General features: G+C 41.6%; 1 protein-coding gene across 1 annotated transcript in view; it reads right to left on the bottom strand.

Annotated features, from left to right (window-relative positions):
* YTHDC2 (YTH domain containing 2) overlaps positions 1 to 17881 on the bottom strand; it is a 123407-nt gene that overhangs the window by 16819 nt on the left and 88707 nt on the right. The window contains exon 34 of the mRNA XM_035013932.1: positions 7623 to 7724. The gene's annotated coding sequence lies outside the window, so the exon portion shown is untranslated. The remainder of the gene's footprint in view (positions 1 to 7622; positions 7725 to 17881) is intronic.

Here is a 17881-nt window from a genome sequence, read left to right as displayed (position 1 = left end):
GCAAACCAAGAGAGTTCAACTCAACTCTCTCTCCTAACCTCCAAAACTGGTAATGCTTCAGGAATGGGACAAGTCTAAGATAGAGCAACAGGATGAAAAAAAATTCACATGAATCCATTCTCCCTCCTCCCCAGGCTTATCCATACTAGGATTAAAAATGCTAAGGGTACAGTAGACCTCATGGAAACATGACTAATTTATCGTGGATTTAGGGAAAGAGTTATAGGCTCCTTGCACATCATCTGCACTCTCAAGAGTAAAAGAGAATTGCCAGACCAAGACAACTGTATTGATGAAGGCTTGTTTTCCCAAAGGATGACACTTTACACAATGGAGCTTAGTTTTATGAGCCTAAATGGAAAAAGCTTCCCCAGTAGATGTTGAATTCCTCCTTATTCATAATTTGCTCAGCTTAATGGTCTGCTTCGTATGCCACCTGAGCCACCTGAAAATTTTTACTTTTTTAAGATCTTATTTATTTCTTTGTCACAGAGAGAGAGAGAGCATGCACACAAACAGGGGGAGTGGCAGGCAAAGGGAGAAGCAGGCTCCCCGCTGAGCAAGCAGCCGGATGCGAGACTCAATCCCAAGACCCGGGGATCATGACCTGAGCTGAAGGCAGACACTTAACTGATTGAGCCACCCAGGTGTCCAAAGATTTTACTTTTGATGTAGCCCTTTGGCTTTGAGCAGTAGCCCAGGCTTCATTTCCTGGGTGCTTTCAGCATTATTTATTTTTCTTGATCTTATTTTCTAAAACGCTGCTGTCCTAGATTCTACTCCCCCCTGGAGCCCATGTTCATGCTTTAAAACTGATTAGGTGGTTTCTTTCCTTTGTTTTTGTTTCCTGACTTTTTTTGTTGTTGTTGTTGCTGTTGTTTAAAGATTTTATTTATTTATTTGATAGAGAGAGACACAGCGAGAGAGGGAACACAAGCAGGGGGAGTGGGAGAGGGAGAAGTAGGCTTCCCGCAGAACAGGGAGCCCCATGCGGGGCTCAATCCCAGGACCCTGGGATCATGACCTGAGCCAAAGGCAGACACTTAACGACTGAGCCACCCAGGCACCCCTTGTTTCCTGACTTTTATGTTTAGTGGGAACAAAGCCTCATGTTAGGGTATGCTGGTATCCTCTTATTATCCACTTTATTATTTCAGAAGCCTCTAGGATGACCCTAGAGAATGTGCAGGCAGAGAAGAGAGAAACTGCAATGAAGCCATGCCTTTTGCAGGATCTGTAGAGAAGACAGAAATGTCTGAATATGATCAGGCCTTCTCTCTTGATCACTAATCTTCTAGGTGTAAGGCATCTTTCTTTAGCTTACAACCATGTCTTCCCTTCTCAGAACCATTTTAAGAAGAGATTGAAAGCTTTGATGAGAGGTTCTGGGTTTGGGCTGCAGCACACCTTCAACACTCAAGACCTTACAAGTCTGCCTTAGCCTTCACCTCCTGCTTGCCCAGGGCCTCAAGGTCAACCAAAGGCGAGAGACTGAGGCCTTCTCAACTCTTTTCTTGGTGTGCTCACAACCCCACAGATGCACGTGGCCTTCTAGATTCCCAGGAATAAGTCAGAGCTTTTCAAAGCCCCCTGTGTATATCTTCTTTCCCAGATTTTCCTTTTAAGTTTCTGGCCTGGTTTGTTTGCCCCAACTGGTATCACAGCTTCAGGCAGCCAAGATGTCAAATAATTGCCATTTATTGTTCTTGACAAACGCCTTGGAGACAGAGCTTTTCCCACAGTTTTGAGTGAGGTCATGTAATTACAATGCCGTTCCTCTCACTAATTGTATTTTGTTTCAAAATATACAGTTATTTTTCATTAAAAGTATGCTGTTTATGTTAAAATGTAACTAGTGATTTTTTTAAATGAAATAAATATTGAATACATTAAATATTGATGGATTGATAGACATAACCCACATAAACAACATCTCTTTTGGGTCCTCAATGATTTTTAAGAGTGTTAAGGAATTCTGATATCAAAAAGTTTAAAACTATCAGTTTAGCTAAAAGTAAGATTCTAAGTTTAAAGGATTTTTCCTTTAACGCTTCAAAAACACTTCTACATTATGTTTTTGTATTCCATGTCATTGAAGAGAAGTGAGCATCAATTTTATTCTTGTTCCTTTATGAGTTATCTGTTCTTTCTTCCTGGAAGCTTTTAGAATTTTAAGTGGTTTTTAGTTCTTAAATTTTATGACAGTACACATAGGTGTAGGCTTCTTCTTATCTATCCTATTTTGTACTCTATGAATTCTTTCTGCTTTTGCTCATTCTGGAAAGTTCTCAGTCATTATTCCTTAAAATATTTACTTCTCTGTTTATTTTTTTCTTCTCTTTTGAGGCTTCCTATTTTTATACAGATGCTAATACAGTTCCTTTTACTATTCATATCTCTTGACTTTTTGTTCATATTTTCACCCTTTTACCTTTTCCTATAAGTGGGAGTTCCTCAAAGCAATCATATAGGGTTCTAATTTATTTTTTTATTTTTTTGAGTTCTCATTGTATTCAATTATTTTCAACTCTTTCATTGTGAAACACAGCAAACATAGAGGAAAATACATAAAATATAAAATATGTATCTTAACAAATTATTACAGAGTGAATTCTCATACAATCACCCCCAAGACTGACTTCATGGGCATGCAACCTGTGCAGTCACACAGGGATCCCCACTTAGAAGGGTGCCATTCTTGGCCTGATAACCTGCTGTCACTGTCTTAATATTTGTAATAATTTTAAAAACAAGGGGCCCCACATCCCCATGTTGTACAGACCCCACAATTTATGTAGTCCATCCTGATCACTGTCCATGCCACGAAATAAACAACTGTCATACTTCAGAAGCCCCTAGCCTGTCCCTTCCCAGTTGCAATCCCTTTCCTCCCCATGAAGGTGAGATCTATCCTGACTTTTATGGTAACCACCTCATTGCTTTATTACCTATGTATGATCCTCAATACTACAGTTTAGTTTTCCCTGCCTTACTGAACATCTCATATTATGGCACATCATAATGATTACAGAAGCCACTAAAATACTATTTGTGAAAGTTGTAGGGAATGGAAAACCTGACAAGATGGCTAATTGTCATAGGCTCTTGCTTCCTCCCCCAAACCAATGCTGAAGATGACATATTGAAAAGAGCCATGAATGGAGCTAAGGAATTAATGTAAAAAGAAGGGGACGGGACAGGTGATGATGTCCCAAACAGCATGTCACAATGGTGCACCTAACAGGGTACCTGCACAAGCAATATTGAGCAAGGTAATCACACAATGAATGTGTATGATCAATGTTCAAGGAAAAAGTACCTGGTGCCACAAAAGCAGATCATGGAGATCTGACCAAAGTATCTGAGATCTTCCCAAGAGTAACTTTCGCTCTGAGGTCTGAAGGAGTTAACTGAGGTGAGATCCCTGCTTTTGGAAAGAGCACGTCACAGCTGAAGGATTCTAAGAAGACAGCACTATCAAACAAACCCAGAGAGATAAGCAGGGTCCAGATCAGACAGGCTTTATCCCAACTGTAAAGATTTAAGATAGGTCAGTGATGCAATCCAATTTGGTTTTAAATGGTTACTTGAGTTGCAAGAGAATGCACTGGCCAGGAAAAGTAGAAAGGGAGAGACCCATCACATGGCCGCTGCAGTACTCCAGGTGAGATATGCTGATGGCTCGTCTAGGGCAGTGGCAATGAAGGTGCAGAGAAACAGATCGATTTGGAAGATATTGAGAAATAAATATCTCAATATTTATGGTGGTTGAAGCTGAAGGATGTATCCAGATTAAGAACAATGCCCAATTCCTGACATACCCATCTGGGGGAACTGCAGTGCCATTTGCTGAGTTAGGAAACGCAAAACGGGGGACATGTGGGGGCAGGGTCCCAATAGTGAGTTTGGTTCAGTTTTAGACATGGTGATTTAGCTTTCCTTCAAGACATCCGATGGAGATGTTGAGCAGGCAGTGTGGACCTCTCATGGGGCTTCTGATCACACTCAGTGGTTTATCATTTTGAAAAAAAAAAAATGGCACAAAAACAATATTCTCTTCATGCACCTTTCTTACTCCTTTCTCCAGTTTCTAAGGCAATTATTGAAGCCACGGACACTATTTTTACTAGGACAGTCTCATTCCCAGGCCATAACTCTGTCTGAAGGGCACTGCAGCCTGTAATCTCTGATAAATAAATATTCCCAATCCCTGGACATAATACTAACTAATACTACTAACAAAAAAAACAATAAATTTACTTCAAAACAACTTGAGGGACCTCTTTAAAGAGCACTGTATAGATTCTGAGCTCTTATTATTGGGTGCCTACAATTATATTGAATATTTTTTTAAGGTTTTATTCATTTATTTGAGAAAGGACACAAGCAGGGGGAGGGGTAGATGGAGAGAGAGAAGCAGACTCTGCGCTGAACAGGGAGCCCAACACAGGGCTCGATTCCAGGACCCCAGGTTCATGACCTGAGCTGAAGGCAGACGCTTAACCAACTGAGCCACTCAAGAGCCCCACCCACAATCATATTGAACATGGGTACTCAATGGGAATGGTGATGAGACTGTACACAGAGTTCTTTCTTACTAAAAGAGAGCAATTATGTAGAAGAATATGACTTTCTATATCAAAGACAACATGTGCATCACTTTTCCTTAAAAAGCTGCAGATGTATTCAATATGAATGTAATGCACACTAATCATTAATAATTCAAGAGTTCCCATCATACCATTATTCTAACAAAGTTTGATGACTTCCATAGCATCAGTGATCAGTGTTTGAAAGATGGACATCCATCACAAGGAGATGGGGGGTAAGCAATCTACCCAGCCAGCATGTTGGCCAAGGTCAAGCCACCCTTCAAGCTTTCTTTTTGTTCTAATACCATGTCCCTTATAGAAACATGCATTTCTTACTTGCTGTTTCTGCTTCTCCTTGCATGATACATTAAATTCTCTTAGCACCAATTATTAATTTATTAATTATCACCGAGCAAAAATCTGTTAAAAATACCCAGAGGACAGGTCCTGTAGGTTCACAGCTGCAGACCCAACAGAGTTTATGAACTTGTTGCCAATGAATTAGGAGGCTTCCATATGCTCAGAGGCCATTATCTGAACCAAAAATAAGGTTTCTAATTATTTCCATCCATAAAATGTCCAGCATAACACTAGGCTATGCTAATTTTAAGAATACAGAGTAATGTAACAGATGTTATGGGTGGGCTACTACCTAGGAGGGACAAAATCCTTCAGTGAAGGAAGCATTCTTTTTGGCATTATCATATTTCATGAGTTATGACCTCTTATTATCGAATAAGAAACAACAGTGCATTTTTGGAATGCCCTCTCCATCCCGGACTCTAAGCCAGGTGTTTTCCATGATATCTTGCTTAATCCTCACAACTTATGAGGTGCATTTTACAAAGGCAAACCCTGAACATATTAAGAAACTTGCCCCCAGTCAAGCAGATAAGTAAACAGCAGAGCCATAAATTAATGTCCTGTCTTTGGACTACAGAACCTCTACAGGAAATAATGATAAGGAACAACTGGTAACCTGCATATATTAGAAATCTTAGAGGGGGGCACCTGGGTGGCTCAGTCGTTAAGCGTCTGCCTTTGGCTCAGGTCATGATCCCAGCATCCTGGGATCAAGTCCCGCATCAGGCTTCCTGCTCAGCGGGAAGCCTTCTTCTCCCTCTCCCACTCTCCCTTCCCTCTCTCTCTGTCAAATAAATAAATAAAATCTTTAAAAAGAAAGAGAGAGAGAGAGAGAAAGAAAGAAAGAAAGAGAGAGAGAGAGAGAAAGAAAGAAAGAAGGAAGAAAGAAATCTTGGAGAAAAAAAAATCACCCAATGACAAAAATTTTCAATGTGTTTTTCACCTCCAATCAATTTTTGATCATCTCAGTGAAAATCTTGGGAAAAGCTCCAAATTTGCTTTACCCATTCTTTTTCTTATTTGGTGTAAAAGAGGTTAGATTAGGCTGCAAAGAACTAATGCACAAAGATCTAACATTAACTTGAGTTACAGGGAAATAATAGCCAAATAGAATTGGAGTCAACAGTGCATGTAAGCAAAGGACTTCAAAATTATTCTAATTTTCCTCTTTCTCTATGTCCAAACCAGGTTAGACGTTTCCTCAAGACAGAAGAGCATTGAATAGTACCACATCTTCACAATGACTTTCTTTCTTGGTCATTTTATTGTTGAAACCACTTGCTTTAGAATATCTCTGCCACAACCATCATTTTCATTCTTAGTTTTTAGATTTTTAAATTTGGGGGGGGCGGTTTCCATTGAAACCTTGGCTTCATATAATATCTTTTCTTACAAAACTGAAGAATCCTCTGTTATGTAAACATACTGGTTCTGTGAGGGTGCTCTCTCAGGGTCTTGGCCACTCTGAAAGTTATCTTATTCTGGGGGCAGGTCACAGACAAGATCGGGTGGCCACATGATCCCTTTCAACATCATCTGCCTTGACAACTTCTGGAATAGAAGTGTGCCCAAGGTCCTCCCTATTTCTCCCTGGTCCACCCACAAGATTAATCCTTTCCCAATATCAGAGGATACAGGAGTCAGCTCTGAGTATCCCTCTCCAATTGGGTTCAAATGAGTTGCATCTAGAAGATATTCTTGGGTGCCTGGGTGGCTCAGATGGTTAAGTGTCTGCCTTCAGCTCAGGTCATGATTGCAGGGTCCTGGGATCAAGCCCCACATCGGGCTCCCTGCTCGGCGGGGAGCCTGCTTCTCCCCCTCCCTCTGCTTCTCCCCCTGCTCATGTTCTCTCTCTCTCTCTGTATCTCTGTGTCTCAAATGAATAAATAATAAAAAAAAATTTTAGAAGATATTCTTTAACCTGTGGAGGGGCATTGAGCTGTTTCCTAGTTTCATTATAGATACTGCCTCTCTATATTTGATTCTTTTTGTTCATTTCTGTAGTTTTCAGGCAGAGAAATAAGGTAAACTTGCTTTTATTATCTTTCTAGAAATTTATCTAATTTGAATATTTAAATATCTGATAAAACAATTGAATATTCATAAAAATATTCATTAAATATTGTATATTTTAAAAGATACAGCAATCCACTTTTGAATATCAAGAAAAGATACTGGGGGGCGCCTGGGTGGCTCAGTTGGTTAAGCGACTGCCTTCGGCTCAGGTCATGATCCTGGAGTCCCGGGATCGAGTCCCACATCGGGCTCCCTGCTCAGCAGGGAGTCTGCTTCTCCCTCTGACCCTCCTCCCTCTCATGCTCTCTGTCTCTCATTCTCTCTGTCTCAAAAAAAATAAAATAAAAAAGTCTTTAAAAGAAAAAAAAAGAAAAGATACTGGAGCATCTGGGTGGCTCAGATGGTTGGGCATCTGCCTTCAGCTTAGGTCATGATCTCCAGGTCCTGGGATCGAACCCCACATTGGGCTCCTGGCTCAGCGGGGAGCCTGCTTCTCCCTCTCCCTCTGTCTCTCCCCCTGTTTGTGCTCTGTCTTTCTCTCTCTCTCTCAAATGAATAAATAAAATCTTCAAAAAAAAAAAAAAAAAGAAAAGATACCAAACATGCAAACACCTGAAGCCTCTTCTGATAGTCATTGTTGAGAGGACTTACCTAAGCTTTGTTCAAGTGTGAACCTCTGACACAAGCTTGAGAAATCATGTCACTCACTCCCTCTTGCCAGGAGTACTGGTCTTCTCTGCATGTGCTAGAACCCTGCAGGAACACAGAGATAGCAGGGAGGGTAACTATTCAAATTGCACATACTATAGGTACGTATCGATGATGGTGTGGTGAACAGGTAGGTAAATTAGTTTGAACTATGAGCAGGAACCACAAATGAGTGGTTTGCACGCCATCTAGAAGGAATTACTTGAAGAGAGGCAGCAATGAATTTCAGAGCGTGAATTCCATAGACACTGCTTATCAACTGAACCTGGACCACAGTATGAACCAGCCCCGCCACGTGGCCTGGGTCACCAGACTACACCATAACCCTTGACACAGTGGGCTACCTGCTTCTCTATAAGGCCCACAAATAGCCTTCTCCCTGAACTTTTCCATTTCCGCCTGTCGATGTTATCCATCCCTCCACATCCAACTCAAATGCTGTCCTCTCCAGGAAGTCCTTATCATCACTTTGTCCAGTCAAAATTAACCTTTCCCTACTTTGCATCTCCATGTTACCATCTGCCCTATATCTTCCATCCATTCGGTAATTATCAGTGAGCACCTACTATAGACCAAGCCCTATTCTAAGGAGTATAGCTACAGTGCTGAAAAAGGCACAGTTCTTGCTCTAGGAGCTCATCTTCAAGCAGATGATACAAAGCAACAATCAAAAACAATTTCATGTCAAGGGCAGTGTGACGGTGTGAAGAAAAATTAAGCTAGGTAAAGGGTAAGATGAACTGAATGACCCTGGAAGGGGTCTGGAAAGATCTCTCTGAGTAAGTGACATTTGAGCAGAGACACAAATGGAGTGAGGGAGTGATCATGGTAAGGTGAGTAGAGAGCTTCCCAAGCAAAGAGAAAGACCTTGCAAAGACCCCAAGGCAGGGGCGGAGCAAGATGGCGGAGGAGTAGAAGACCTGGATTTCGCCTGGTCCCAGGAATTCATCTAGATAGGGATCAAACCATTCTGAACACCTACGAACTCAATAGGAGATCAAAGAAAAGAATAGCAGCAACTCTCTGCACAGAAAAGGGACCACTTTCTGGAAGGTAGGACGTGCGGAGAAGTGAAGCCAAGGCAATATTCGGGAGGATAGACGGCGGGGGAGGGGGTCTCCTTTGGCCGCTTCTGGCAAGTGATAGAGCCACGGAGCACAAAATCGGAACTTTTAGAAGTCGGCTCCACTGAGGGACATCGCTCCAGTGGCTAAGCGGGGGGTGGAACCCTCTCGGGACAGTGTGGTCTCAGGACCTTCGGGGTCACAGAAAGGCCGGGGGTGCCTGAGTGCGGCAGAGCTCCCAGGTATTGGAGAAGGGAAGCTGGCTGCAGAGACGGAGCTGAGGCACGGGCTCTCAGCTCAGGGTTGCCATAGACCGTGATCCGCGGCACAGTCGGGCCACTGCTCCTCCAGCAAGGACCCAACAAGCGGGAGATTTGGGGAGACTCACCTTCCTCCCCCGGGAGGAGCGGTGCGGGAGCACACGGCAGGGATCTGCTGGGTTTGGAGACTCCACACCAAGTCAGGTGCCAGAGATAGAAACGTGCAGTCACAGGCCAGGTGAGCACGGAGTGCGGCCGGAGACTGGGGAGATGGGAGTGACTGAGTGCTTTCCTCTGGGGGTGCACTGAGGAGTGGGGCCCTGAGTTCTCGGCTCCTCCAGGGTGGAGATTGGGAGGCTGCCATTTTCACTCTCGTCCTCCAAAGCTGTACGGAAAGCTGGTGGGAAACAAAAGCTCCAGAGAGCAAACCTGAGCAGATTACTTAGCCCAGACCGGGCAAGGGTGGGGCATTCCGCCTCCGGCAAAGACATTTGAAAACCACGGCAACAGGCCCCTACCCCAGAAGATCAGCAAGAACAGCCAGCCAAGACCAAGTTTACCAATCAATGAGAACGGCAGAACTCCAGCACTAGGGGAGGACTGCACATAGAATGCATAGCTTTTTTACCATGATTTTTTAGTCTTTCAAAGTTAATTTTAACTTTTTTTTTTTTGAATTTTTCTTTTTCCCTTTTTCAGCCAACATCTTATCAATCCCCTTTTTTAAAAAAATTTTTAGGAGGGGGGAAAAATGGCGGAGAAGTAGGGGACCCTATTTCAACTGGTCCCTGGAATTGAGCTGGATATCTACCAGACCATTCTGAGCACCCATGAAACCAGCCTGAGATGTAAGAAAATCTGGATCTCTACAAACAGAATATCGTAAGCTGTTGGTTTTGAGGTAGGAAGCGGGGAGCCATGATTCTGCGGGCAGATATCGGAGGATAAACGGCAGCGGGAGGGTGCCTGGCCGTGGGGATCCTACACCGCCAGTGAGTGACAGCCTCCCGCGCTGAGGACAGGCACAGACTCGCAGACCGGTAGTGGCGGGGAAAGGACTCTAGGGCAGCCCCCCGGGCAGAAACCCAGAGCCACGGGGCCACGCGCGTGAACTGGGAGCAACTGGCGGTTTTAGAAGCACAAAGGGCAGAGACCTGCCCCGACCTGGAGGCAGGACTGGGGGAGCTGTGGAGGGGCGCACAACCCAGGACGCTGCAGTTTATAGCAGCACAGACAGAAATGGAGACGGTGTGAGAGCTTACTGAAGAACAGACTGTGATCTCTCTGCTCTGAGGCAGAGGGTTGGAAACGGTCTCTTCTACTCTAACTCACACTCACGGAAGAGATGCGGAAAGCCACCAGAGAACAAAAGCCCCAAAAACTGATTCCCCCTGAGGCCATCCCCCGCCACAGGGGCACAGGGCAACTCTGCCCAAACAGGGTAGCCTGAGTAACAGTGTGGCAGGCCCCTCCCACAGAAGATAGGCTGGGAAAACAAGAGGCCAGCAACCCTAAGGTCCCAAGAAAACAGGTGCATCTTGCTTGGGTTCCGGTCAATAATTTGGACTCTATACATTCCCTCAAACACCCATCAACAGAATGACTAGGAGGAGGAGGCACCAAAATAGAAAAGACTCAGAGATTATGACTTATGCTGCAGATTTACAAATGGATGCAGATATAACCAAGATGTCGGAGACGGAATTCAGGCTAGCAATTGTGAAGACAATGGCTAGAATGGAGAAATCAATTAATGGCAACATAGAGTCTCTAAGGGCAGAAATAAAAGGGGAATTGGCAGAACTTAAAAATGCTGTCAGTGAGATCCAATCCAATCTAGATAATCTAACAGCTAGGGTAACTGAGGCAGAAGAGAGAATAAGCGACCTGGAAGACAATATAATAGATAAAAAGGGAAAAGAGGAGGCCAGGGAAAAACAACTCAGAATCCATGAAAATAGAATCAAAGAAATAAGTGACACCATGAGGCATTCCAATGTCAGAATCATTGGAATCCCGGAGGGAGTGGAGAGAGAGAGAGGACTAGAAGATGTATTTGAGCAAATCATAGCTGAGAACTTCCCTAATCTGGGGAATCAAACACACATTCGAGTCCTAGAGGCAGAAAGGACCCCTCCCAACATCAAGGAAAACAGGCCAACACCCCAGCATGTAATAGTAAAACTTGCAAATCTTAGAACCAAGGAAACCATCTTAAGGGCAGTTAGGGGGAAGAGATTCCTTACGTACAGAGGGAGGAACATCAGAATAATGTCACACCTATCCACAGAGACCTGGCAAGCCAGAAAAGCCTGGCAAGACATATTCAGGGTACTAAATGAGAAGAACATGCAGCCAAGAATACTTTATCCGGCAAGGCTTTCATTTAGAATGGATGGAGAGATGCAGAGCTTCCACGACTGGCAGAAACTGAAAGAATATGTGACCACTAAGCCAGCCCTGCAAGAAATATTAAGGGGGGGTTCTATAAAAGGAGAAAGACCCCAAGAGTGATATACAACAGAAATTTACAGGGACAATCTATAAAAACAATGTCTTCACAGGCAACATGATGACAATTAATTCATATCTTTCAATAATCACTCTCAATGTGAATGACCTAAACACTCCCATAAAACGGTACAGGGTTGCAGATTGGATAAAAAGACAGGACCCATCCATATGCTGTCTACAAGAGGCTCATTATGAACCTAAAGATACATCCAGACTGAAAGTGAAGGGATGGAGATCCATCATCCATGCCAGCGGACCTCAAAAGAAAGCTGGGGTAGCAATTCTTATATCAGACAAATCAGATTTTAAACTAAAGTCTGTAATAAGAGACACAGAAGGACACTATATCATTCTTAAAGGGTCTATCCAACAAGAAGATCTAACAATTGTAAATATTTATGCCCCCAACATGGGAGCAACCATCTACATAAGCCAACTGTTAACCAAAATAAAGAGTCATATTGATAACAATACATTAATTGTAGGAGACCTCAATACTCCACTCTCAGCAATGGACAGATCATCTAAGCAGAAAATCAAGGAAACAAGAGCTTTGAATGATACACTGGACCAGATGGACCTCATAGATATATACAGAACATTCCACCCTAAAACAACAGAATACTCATTCTTCTCGAGTGCACATGGAACTTTCTCCAAAATAGACCATATACTGGCTCACAAATCAGGTCTCAACCGATACCAAAAGATTGAGATAATTCCCTGCATATTCTCAGACCACAATGCTCCAAAACTGGAACTCAATCACAAGAAAAAATTTGGCAGAAATTCAAACACTTGGAAGCTAAAGACCACTCCGCTCAAGAATGTTTGGGTCAACCAGGAAATCAAAGAAGAACTTAAACAATTCATGGAAACCAATGAAAATGAAAACACATCGGTCCAAAACCTATGGGATACTGCAAAGACTGTCCTAAGGGGGAAATACATAGCCATCCAAGCCTCACTCAAAAAAATAGAAAAATCCCAAATTCACCATCTAACTCTATACCTTAAAGAACTAGAGAAAAAGCAACAAACGATGCTTAAGCCATACATTAGAAGAGAAATAATTAAGATTAGAGCAGAGATCAATGAATTAGAAACCAGAGACACAGAAGATCAGATCAGCAAAACTAGAAGCTGGTTCTTTGAAAGAATTAATAAGATCGATAAACCACTGGCCAGACTCATCCAAAAGAAAAGAGAAAGGACCCAACTTAATAAAATTATGAATGAAAGGGGAGAGGTCACAACTAACACCAAGGAAATAGAAACAATTATTAGAAATTATTATCAACAACTATATGCCAATAAACTGAGCAATCTGGATGAAATAGAGGCCTTCCTGGAAACCTATAAGCTGCCAAGACTGAAACAGGAAGAAACAGGAAACCTGAATAGGCCAATAACCAGTAACGAGATTGAAGCAGTGATCAAAAACCTCCCAAAAAACAAGAGTCCAGGGCCTGATGGATTCCCTGGGGAATTCTACCAAACATTCAAAGAAGAAATAATACCTATTCTATTGAAGCTGTTTCAAAAAATAGAAACAGAAGGAAAACTTCCAAACTCATTCTATGAGGCCAGCATTACCTTAATCCCCAAACCAGGCAAAGACCCTATCAAAAAGGAGAATTTCAGACCGATATCCCTGATGAATATGGATTCCAAAATCCTCAACAAAATCCTAGCTAATAGGATCCAACAATACATTAAAAGGATCATCCACCACGACCAAGTGGGATTTATTCCTGGGATGCAAGGGTGGTTCAACATTCACAAATCAATCAATGTGATAGAACACATTAATAAGAGGAGGGAGAAGAACCATATGGTCCTCTCAATTGATGCAGAAAAAGCATTTGACAAAATACAACATCCTTTCCTGATTAAAACTCTCCAGAGTATAGGGATATAGGGAAAATTCCTCAAGCTCATAAAATCCATCTATGAAAACCCACAGCGAATATCATCCTCAATGGGGAAAAGCTAAGAGTCTTTCCCTTAAGATCAGGAACACGTCAAGGGTGCCCACTCTCACCACTGTTGTTCAACATAGTACTAGAAGTCCTAGCAACAGCAATCAGACAACAAAAAGAAATAAAAGGTATTCAAATTGGCAAAGAAGAAGTCAAACTCTCTCTTTTCGCAGACGACATGATACTTTATGTGGAAAACCCAAAAGACTCCACCCCCAAATTACTAGAACTCATCCAGCAATTCAGTAATGTGGCAGGATACAAAATCAATGCACAGAAATCAGTTGCTTTCTTATACATTAACAACACAACTGTAGAAAGACAAATTAGAGAAACGATTCCACTTACAATAGCACCAAAAACCATAAGATACCTCGGAATAAACCTAACCAAAGAGGTAAAGGATCTATACTCTAGGAACTACAAAACACTCATGAAAGAAATTGAAGGAGAGACAAAAAGATGGAAAAATATTCCATGCTCATGGATCGGAAGAATAAACATTGTTAAAATGTCTATGCTACCCAGAGCAATCTATACCCTCAATGCCATCCCGACCAAAATTCCAATGACATTTTTCAAAGTGCTGGAACAAACAATCCTAAAATTTGTGTGGAGTCAGAAAAGACCCCGAATCGCCAAGGAGATGTTGAAAAAGAAAAACAAAGCTGGGGGCATCACATTGCCCGATTTCAAGCTATATTACAAAGCTGTGATCACCAAGATAGCATGGTACTGGCACAAAAACAGACATATAGACCAATGGAACAGAATAGAGAACCCAGGTATGGACCCTCAACTCTATGGTCAAATAATCTTTGACAAAGGAGGAAAAAACATGCAATGGAAAAAAGACAGTCTTCAATAAATGGTGCTGGGAAAATTGGACAGCCACATGAAGAAGCAGAAGAATGAAACTCGACCATTCTCTAACACCATTCACAAAAATAAACTCAAAGTGGATGAAAGACCTCAATGAATCCATCAAAATCCTAGAAGAGAACATAGGCAGTAACCTCTTTGACATCGGCCACAGTAACTTCTTTCAAGATACATCTCCAAAAGCTAGTGAAACAAAAGCAAAAATGAACTTTTGGGACTTCATCAAGATAAAAAGCTTCTGCACAACAAAGGAAAGAGTCAACAAAACAAAGAGGCAGCCCACAGAATGGGAGAAGATATTTGCAAATGACACTACAGATAAAGGGCTGGTATCCAAGATCTATAAAGAATTTCTCAAACTCAACACCCAAAAAACAAATAATCAAGTCAAAAAGTGGGCAGAAGATATGAAAAGACACTTCTCTGAAGAAGATATACAAATGGCTAACAGACACATGAAAAAGTGTTCATCATCATTAGCCAAAAGGGAAATCCAAATCAAAACCACACTGAGATACCACCTTACACCAGTTAGAATGGCAAAAATGGACAGGGAAAGAAACAACAAATGTTGGAGAGGTTGTGGAGAAAGGGGAACCCTCTTACACTGTTGGTGGGAATGCAAGTTGGAACAGCCACTTTGGAAAACAGTGTGGAGGTTCCTCAAAAATTTAAAAATAGAGCTACCCTATGACCCAGCAATTGCACTACTGGGTATTTACCCCAAAGACACAGAGGTAGTGAAAAGAAGGGCCATATGCACCCCAATGTTCATAGCAGCAATGTCCACAATAGCCAAACTGTGAAAAGAGCCAAGATGCCCTTCAACAGATGAATGGATAAAGAAGATGTGGTACCTATATAAAATGGAATATTACTCAGCCATCAGAAAAGATGAATACCCAACTTTTACATCAGCATGGATGGGACCTGAGGAGATTATGCTAAGTGAAATAAGTCAAGCAGAGAAATTCAATTATCATATGGTTTCACTTATTTGTGGAACATAAGGAATAACATGGAGGACATTTGGAGAAGGAAGGGAAAAATGGGCGGGGGGAATTGGAGGGAGAAATGAACCATGAGAGACTATGGACTCTGAGAAACAAAAGGTTTTAGAGGGGAGGGAGGAGGGGGAATTGGTTAGCCCGGTGATGGGTATTAAGGAGGGCACGTACTACATGGAGCACTGGGTGTTAGACGAAAACAATGGATCGTGGATCACCACATCAAAAACCAATGATGTATCGTATGGTGACTAACGTAACATAATAAAATTTTTAAAAATAAATAAATAATAAAATAAAAACATTTTTATTTTTCATTTTTAGAGTCATATTCTATCCCTTCATAGTAGTTACCCTTATTTTTGGCATATATATATATATAAGTTGTTCTCTCTTTAAAATTTTGAGATACAGTTTCTTCTAACAGATCAAAATATACCCTAAATCTCTAGTGTATGGCTGTGTTCTAGTCTCCTGCCTGATCACATTCTCTCCCTTTTTTTCTTTTTTTCTTTTTAAATCATCTCCTTTCTTTTTTCAAACAACTTCTTATCAATTCCTTTTATACAATTTTTTATAATTTTCATCTTTATAGTCATATTCCATCCCTTCATCATATTAACCCTTATTTTTGTACATATATAAGTTTTTCTTTCTTTAAAATTTTGGGAGACACTTTCTTCTAACAGACGAAAATACACCCAAAATCTAGTGTGTGGCACTGATCTATGCACCAGCCTGATCATATTTGATCATATTGTTTTGTTTTGTTTTGTTCTGTTTTTGTTTGTTTTTATCTTTATCTTTTTTTTTTTTCTTTTTCTTTTTTCTTTCTTTCCGTTTCTTTTCCCCCAGTTTCAGGTCTTTTCTGATTTGCTTAGAGTACATTTTCTGGGGACGTTGTTACCCTGTTAGCATTTTGTTCTCTCATTCATCTAGTCTCCTCTGGACAAAATGAGAAGACGGAAAAAACCACCTCAACAAAAAGAACAAGAGACGGTACCGACTGCCAGGGACCTACTCAATATGGACATTAGTACGATGTCGGAACTAGAGTTCAGAATGATGATTTTAAAGATACTAGCTGGGCGGGGCGCCTGGGTGGCTCAGTTGGTTAAGCGACTGCCTTCAGCTCAGGTCATGATCCTGGAGTCCCTGGATCGAGTCCCGCATCGGGCTCCCTGCTCGGCAGGGAGTCTGCTTCTCCCTCTGACCCTCCCCCCTCTCATGTGCTTGCTCTTTCTCATTCTCTCTCTCTCAAATAAATAAATAAAATCTTAAAAAAAAAAAAGATACTAGCTGGGCTTGAAAAAAGCATGGAAGTTATTAGAGAAACCCTTTATGGAGAAATAAAAGAACTAAAATCTAACCAAGTTGAAATCAAAAAGGCTATTAATGAGGTGCAATCAAAAATGGGGGCGCTGTTAGGATAAATGAGGCAGAAGAGAGAATTAGTGATATAGAAGACCAAATGATGGAAAATAAAGTAGCTGAGAAAAAGAGAGATAAACTACTACTGGATCACGAGGGCAGAATTCAAGAGATAAGCGATACCATAAGATGAAACAATATTAGAATAATTGGGATCCCAGAAGAAGAAGAAAGAGACAGAGGGGCAGAAGGTATTTTGGAGCAAATTATAGCAGAGAACTTCCCTAATTTGGGGAAGGAAACAGGCATCAAAATCCAGGAGGCACAGAGAACCTCTCTCAAAATCAATAAAGATAGGTCAACACCCTGACATCTAATAGTAAAACTTACGAGTCTCAGAGATAAAGAGAAAATCCTGAAAGCAGCTTGGGAGAAGAGATCTGTAACCTAAAATGGTAGAAACATTAGATTGGCAGGAGACCTATCCACAGAGACCTGGCAGGCCAGAAAGGACTGGCATGATATATTCAGAGCAAATAATGAGAAAAATATGCAGCCAAGAATACTATATCCAGCTAGGCTGTCATTGAAAATAGAAGGAGACATAAAAAGCTTCCAGGGCAAACAAAAACTAAAGGAATTTGCAAACACAAAACCAGCCCTACAAGAAATATTGAAAAGGGTCCTCTAAGCAAAGAGAGAGCCTAAAAGCAACATAGACCAGAAAGGAACACAGACAATATACAGTAACAGTCACCTTACAGGCAATACAATGGCACTAAATTCCTACCTTTCAATAGTTTCCCCGAATGTAAATGGGCTAAATGCCTCAATCAAAAGACACAGGCTATCAGATTGGATAAAAAAACAAGACCCATCTATATGCTGTCTGCAAGAGACTCATTTTAGACCCAAAGACACCCCCAGATTGAAAGTGAGGGGGTGCAAAACCATTTACCATGCTAATGGACACCAAAAGAAAGCTGGGGTGGCAATCCTTATATCAGACAAATTAGATTTTAAACCAAAGACTGTAATAAGAGATGAGGAAGGATCTCATCTCACCCTCATCCATGGATAGACCCTTAAGTAGGATCTATCCTACTTATCCTTTAAGTAGGA

The sequence above is a fragment of the Mirounga leonina genome, unplaced genomic scaffold, assembly GCF_011800145.1.
Source record: "Mirounga leonina isolate KUSES-001 unplaced genomic scaffold, KU_Mleo_1.0 Mir_168, whole genome shotgun sequence".
Classification (NCBI taxonomy): domain Eukaryota; kingdom Metazoa; phylum Chordata; class Mammalia; order Carnivora; family Phocidae; genus Mirounga; species Mirounga leonina.
The sequence above is the reverse complement of the archived record's forward strand: the minus strand, read 5'-3'. Positions and strand labels throughout refer to the sequence as shown.